Below are 6,485 nucleotides of genomic sequence, written 5' to 3' on the forward strand. Positions count from 1 at the left end.
CAATTTGATTTGAATTCAAACACCCTTTATTCTAAGGGGGTTCAATTGAACTTTGAATAACCCAAAATGGCCCAATTCGAGCTCAAATCAATTCAGCTTTTATCTAGCATGTGTTACATTGAACAAAACAACATAAATACATTTTCTATCTGTATCATGCATTTGAAGGGCCTGTATCCAGGTCCTCTTAAAATGAACACAAGGTACAGTCATTCACACATACAGCATAATGTCTGAATCGGGCTAATGTTTAGCACTGATGAGGCAGAACCCAAGATGCGGCGACCCAAGAAAATTGAAAGAGAAATAACACAAGGGGAAACACCCCCCCCCCCATTTTAAAGGTTTTTCTCCTGAACAAACATTGCGGTATTTTCTTTTTCAGAATGAATGAGACACTTTTCAAAGTAGTCAGCTGTGCTTGCTTCAGATTTCAAGATAGGTGTTCAAACCTTGAAGATATGTGCATCTTAGGAGAACATGTCAAATGTTATGGTTTACCCATTTTACTGGTAAACAAGGAAGTTTTTATGGATAAACAAGAAATAACAAGGAACAAAACAAGGAAAACACACAACAAGGCTGTTCACATAACTAGCCCTACCAGGGTAGGGCTGCTCGTGTGAAGCACTGGGATTGGGGCCGATCCTGGTGCTGCCCCACCAGGTAACCTGAGGTGTGTCCCCCCCCCCCGGCTTTTACCTAGGCAAAAGGTCTCAGAGAAGTAGCTGGGAGGGGGGGTGTTCGCTCCTCTCCCCAGTGGCTCCTCAGAGTGAGGGAGATAATGAAGAAAATAGGGAGGGGTGGAGCGGGGTGCCCCTCAGGAGTTGGGGGCCTGGGTTTTTTGAACCCATCTGCTCAATTATAGCTACACCCCTGCTGGGTCCCCGGTCATGTGTGTGCTCAGACATCCGCCCTCCCCAGACAGGTCATGTGCACAACTTCAAAGTGTCCCCAAATGGGTCATATATACTTACATTTGATTATGATTTTATGAATAGAATTTCTGACAGGTTCCTAGCACTACCTGATCGAAGGAACTAACCCACCCTCTACCCTCATCCCAGTTCCCAAGACTCAAATCACAAAACAACTGCCTTCAAATCCCAACGGTAATTTCCCCCAACATTCCATCCTCCAAGTATTTTCTTTGCCTGTTACTTCAGCATTCTGTGCTCCAAATAATCCTCACCACCCAGACAAGCCTCAGTCAAAAGTTCACTGCAAGTGTTTTAAAATAATACTGTTACAATTACAGTGCTGCAAAACAACTAATATTGTAGTTTTATAACTTTTAAACAAATAAATAACTTTATTTTTTGGCTGCCCAATAACAAATTATTTTCTGGGCAGCTCACAACGTAAAACAACACAACAATTAAACAAAACATACAATTAAAACACATAAAACAAAATAATAAAATACAGTAAACATACAAAACATTTCTAAACTTTTAAACCCTTTTTTTAAAAGACCTGGGTGAACAGACAGATCTTCACCTGGCATCTACTAGAAAAGAGTGATGATGTACATGTGAGTCTCACTGGCTATTCCATAAACATGGTGCCACCACTGAAAAGACCCTCTCCCTATTAACCACCCACTTCACCTCAACATAGGAAGCTGCTATATACTGAGTCAGACCATTGGTCTATCTAGCTCAGTATTGTCTTCACAGACTGGCAGCGGCTTCTCCAAGGTTGCAGGCAGGAATCTCTCTCAGCCCTATCTTGGAGAAGCCAGGGAGGGAACTTGAAACCTTCTGCTCTTCCCAGAGCGGCTTCATCCCCTGAGGGGAATGTCTTGCAGTGCTCACACTTCTAGTCTCCCTTTCATATGCAGCCAGGGTGGACCTTGCTTAGCTAAGGGGACAAGTCATGCTTGCTACCACAAGACCAGCTCTCCTCTCCTAACCACCTCATTTGTAAGGGGTACTTGGAGAAGGGCCTCTGAAGAGGGTCTCATGGTTCGGATAGGGACAAGGTGCTGCTCTCTCAGGGCAATATACATAGATCCAAGAGTCAAAGGTTATAATGTTAGTGATGATCGCATATGTCTGGATTGCTAAAGCCTCCAACAGTTAAGGACATGCTCTTAAAATCCCAGTTTCAATATCATGGATCACTGCCCAAGCTTGCCCTTTTGCATGTGGATACTATTTCACATTGCTGAAGGCTCTGTCCCACCATTTATATAGGTTCAGTATGGAATAGCTTGTGCCACATAATTTAAAATCCAAGATCCTAGAGCTGTATATCAGGCAGTATAAAATATGATAAATAAAATTTTATTATTATTATTATTATTATTATTATTATTATTATTATTATTATTTAAAGGGGGGCATTTATTCTACACTTGAAAAACTTAATTGTTTTATAATATATTATCAACAGTTCAAAATGAACGTGGCCAGGGTATGAAATGTCCAGCTGGGCACTACTTGGTAACTCACCATGTATATTATATGAAACCAGCATAAATCAGCCTAGCAATCCAGTTTCCAATTGTGTCATATAAGCAAAAGGCAAGAATCAGTACATAACTGAAGTAGGTGAACCCAGCTTCAAGGCAATCAGCAAGCCCATGCAAGGCAGATCATTCAGGGAAGTGACCTCGACCACAGAATCTGTTAAAAGGGTAGCTATGTTTGGATTGCTTAGTGAATCTGCAGTTAGGTCTCACTCTTTACTGGAGTGCATTGAATCTGCTAAGCTCTTGCATCTGCTATCTTTACTTAGTGTGTTTGTTGCTCCATGAAAATGCTTTGTTGTGAACTCTGTGTATGCCTGGAGTCATTCTGTGTAAATACTACACAAGATCTTACAAGTGGTGACGAAGGTGGGACACAGGCACTTGTGTAGAACAGAACAGTAAGTACCCGGAAGATCTGTGAAATGGCCGGTTATATTGGACAAATGGAGACTTTGTTACTGCTGTGGAAGACTGACTGACTTACACAGAAAGGCTGGAGCAATATATTGAAGTGAATGCAGTTCCCCCAGAAAAACATGTGACAGCACTGCAGAGTATTGGGGGGGGGGATACAGTCTTATGCACAATTTGATTGCTTCAGAGAAGCCTACAACCTTTTGAAGAAATAGTGCATACTGCTGAACTCAAAGAGCAGAGTACTGAACAGAGTGTTATGAGTGGAGCGGTAAAACAGCATTCCATCATGTTATTTCACCCGAGAACTGCCCCCCAACCACTTTGGCTTCTCAAAGCTTTCTGTTTGCTCTATTCATGCTAGAAAGGGCATTTTAATGTTCAGAATTGCCTGGAGGATTTCTCCTCCCCACCCCCTTACCCTAGACGTAATGTGGGCTAAGCTAAAATGGGCAGCCCCGATTTGGGGGAAACCAGAATCGCGTGTGACGTGCTCCCCGCCCCCAATAACTCTCATGGACTTCGGCGTGAATCAGGCTGATGTGTCGCACATTGTCCATTCCGTAGGACAGGGATTCTCAAACTTGGGTCCTCAGGTGTTATTGGACTTCAACTCCCATAATCCCCAGCCTCAGTGGCCTTTGGTTGGGGATTATGGGAGTTGAAGTCCAATAACACCTGAGGACCCAAGTTTGAGAATCACTGCCGTAGGAGATGCAAGCTAAAAGCCCAGTGTAAAAAACCTCCTGCTCAACAAGTGTGTCAACATGGCTAAGCTGTGTGGAGTAAAAGTTGAAAAGCAGACATGAAACCCCAAGATCACTGTTGCCCCACCCCCCCACACACAATCTTTATCATGGGATTGTCAGCATCCAAATAGGGAAGTACAGATTCTCAGTTTCTTTGGGAAATGTCTCTTTAGATCAGGCCTGTGCAACTTTGCCCCCCCCCCGATGTTTTTGGACTACAACTCCCATAATCCCCAGCCACAGTGGCCAATAGCCAAGGGTTATGGGAGTTGTGGGTCAACATCTCCAGGAGGGCTGAAGTTGAGCAGGCCTGGTTTAGATGGTCTGTCTTCTGTATACTCTTCGGTTTTCTGTCTTCAGTTTTCAGATTTGATCTGATTTTTAACTAATTTTAAAATGTGCTTTTAAGCTGGTTGTAATGTATTTTGTATTTTCTTTTCACCTTTTCTTTGTCTGTTATGATTTAATGTGTTGTGTGCTAGGGATGTGCGGTTCGGTTCGGATCCGGACCGGTTCGTCCGAACCGGTCCGGATCCGGCGGCTCGATCCCGGACCGAATCGGGCCCTTCCAGGGACCGAGCCGGACCGAATTCGAGCCGGTTTGGTACCGAACCGGCTCGGGTTTCCCGAACCGGTTCGGGAATGAAATTGAGTCTCTGGAGTGTCTCTTTAAAGTTCCAAGTGTGTCCTCCATTTTGTGTCTCCTTCCCGAAACTTTTGCTCCTCCTTGCATCCATTTTGTGATGCTATTTCCAGGCATTGTATTGGCTGCGCTATTGATCCTTGATTGGCCAGAATGAGTCCTTTGGTCTGGTAGGCTGCTTGGCTGTTGCACTGTTGAGAGCTGGCACCCTGTTGGCCGTGGGGGGAGTGCAAAGGTGGGGGCTCCCAAAGGAGGGAATTTCAAACCTATATAAACCCAAGCCTCTTCTCTGGAAACTTCTCTTGGCTGCAGTTGTGGGATCATCTCTGAGACCTGCTTGCCCTTTGCTGGCTGCTCTGGTGTCTCTGTGAGTCCTGACTGTGTCCTGTGTCTCTCTGTGTGTGCTCTGTCTAATCCTTTGTCCACCTGCCCTTTGTGACTCTCTGTGTGTCTCCTCTCTCTGTCTGTCTCTTGTCTGTATACTGTGTGTTACTTCACTTTACTTTCTTCTTAATTTCCCCCAATTTTCCCTGTTCCTTGTCTGTCTGCTTTTCTCCCCCCCTCCCCCCCTTTCCCTTCTCATCCTTTGGGCCTACCCTCCCCCTCCCCCACTCCCACCCACTGCATCCTCATTGCTTTAAATCTTCTTCCATTAATTATTGCTCTTTGTCCTGCCTTGTTTTTGTCCAACTTTTTGATTTTCACATTGCATTCCATTGGTTTCATTTATATATTGCTTGCTGGTTTTGCTTAAATTGTACCATTTTGTTTGTTTCTGCTGACTGCTGCTGCCCTGCGAGTTGGTTCCCTGAATCCCTCCCCCCCACCCCCAGAGGATTCTGTTGTTGTTTCTTGTTGTCCCATATAATCAGTTTTGGTTCCCTGCTCCAAACTTGCCCCTCCAAGTCCAACCACACCCCACCCCAACCCCACCCCATCCAGCCTTCTCCCAAGTTTGCTGCTGCCAAACAGAGTCCAGTTTTCTTTGCTTGGTTCCACTTATTCATTTGCTATTATTAATTTGCAGCAATTGTGGTTTCATTGTCTCTGTTCACTTAGTGGCCCCCCTCAGAGTCTGTGTTTGGTTCCCCCTCCCCACACCCCCACCCCCAAGTTTTTTCTGCTGGTTATAGTCTTTCTTTTCATTTTTTTTTTAAACTTCTGGCTTGTGTTCTCTTGATATATATTGCTTTATATATTTTGCTACCCTCCTCATCCTCCTCCCCCCCCTGCCTGCCCCCTCCACCCTCCCTCCTCCCAGACCCTAGCCCAGGCCCAGCTCCTCCCCCAACCACCCCATCCAGCCTAATCGCTGCTGCTGCCCGAGTTGTTCCAGTTTCTCCTTTGCTGTTTGTTGTTGCCCCCTCCCCTTCCCCCCCAACACCCCTCTGCCACACACTAGCCCCCAACCACACACACCCTCTCTGCTCCCCCACCCCACCTCTTTTTCTCCTTGCCCCTGACTCTCTCCACTCACCCCAGGCCCCCTGCCACACACTAGCCCCAACCACACACACCCTCTCTGCTCCCCCCCCACCCCACCTCTTTTCCTCCTTGCCCCTGACTCTCTCCACTTACCCCAGGCCCCCTGCCACACACTAGCCCCAACCACACACACCCTCTCTGCTCCCCCCACCCCACCTCTTTTCCTCCTTGCCCCTGACTCTCTCCACTTACCCCAGGCCCCCTGCCACACACTAGCCCCAACCACACACACCCTCTCTGCTCCCCCCACCCCACCTCTTTTCCTCCTTGCCCCCGACTCTCTCCACTTACCCCAGGCCCCCTGCCACACACTAGCCCCCAACCACACACACCCTCTCTGCTCCCCCCACCCCACCTCTTTTCCTCCTTGCCCCCGACTCTCTCCACTTACCCCAGGCCCCCTGCCACACACTAGCCCCCAACCACACACACCCTCTCTGCTCCCCCCACCCCACCTCTTTTCCTCCTTGCCCCTGACTCTCTCCACTTACCCCAGGCCCCCTGCCACACACTAGCCCCAACCACACACACCCTCTCTGCTCCCCCCACCCCACCTCTTTTCCTCCTTGCCCCCGACTCTCTCCACTTACCCCAGGCCCCCTGCCACACACTAGCCCCAACCACACACACCCTCTCTGCTCCCCCCACCTCTTTGGACCGCTGCTACTGCTGTGTCCTCCCCCCACACCTGAATCCCCCCTCCCTGCTGCGCTGCGCT

General features: G+C 47.5%; 1 protein-coding gene across 3 annotated transcripts in view; it reads right to left on the bottom strand.

Annotated features, from left to right (window-relative positions):
• The window catches only part of LOC128324709 (sodium-dependent neutral amino acid transporter B(0)AT3-like), a 70,502-nt gene extending 69,398 nt beyond the window's left edge, over window positions 1-1,104 (bottom strand). For 2 of the 3 annotated variants that reach the window (XM_053249565.1, XM_053249563.1), the window contains exon 1: window positions 978-1,098. The gene's annotated coding sequence lies outside the window, so the exon portion shown is untranslated. Of the gene's footprint in view, window positions 1-977 lie in introns of all 3 variants that reach the window. The other variant, XM_053249564.1, reaches the window with a different exon arrangement.
• Between the last annotated feature and the right edge of the window lie 5,381 nt (window positions 1,105-6,485).

Source organism: Hemicordylus capensis, chromosome 4, assembly GCF_027244095.1.
Source record: "Hemicordylus capensis ecotype Gifberg chromosome 4, rHemCap1.1.pri, whole genome shotgun sequence".
Lineage (NCBI taxonomy): Eukaryota > Metazoa > Chordata > Lepidosauria > Squamata > Cordylidae > Hemicordylus > Hemicordylus capensis.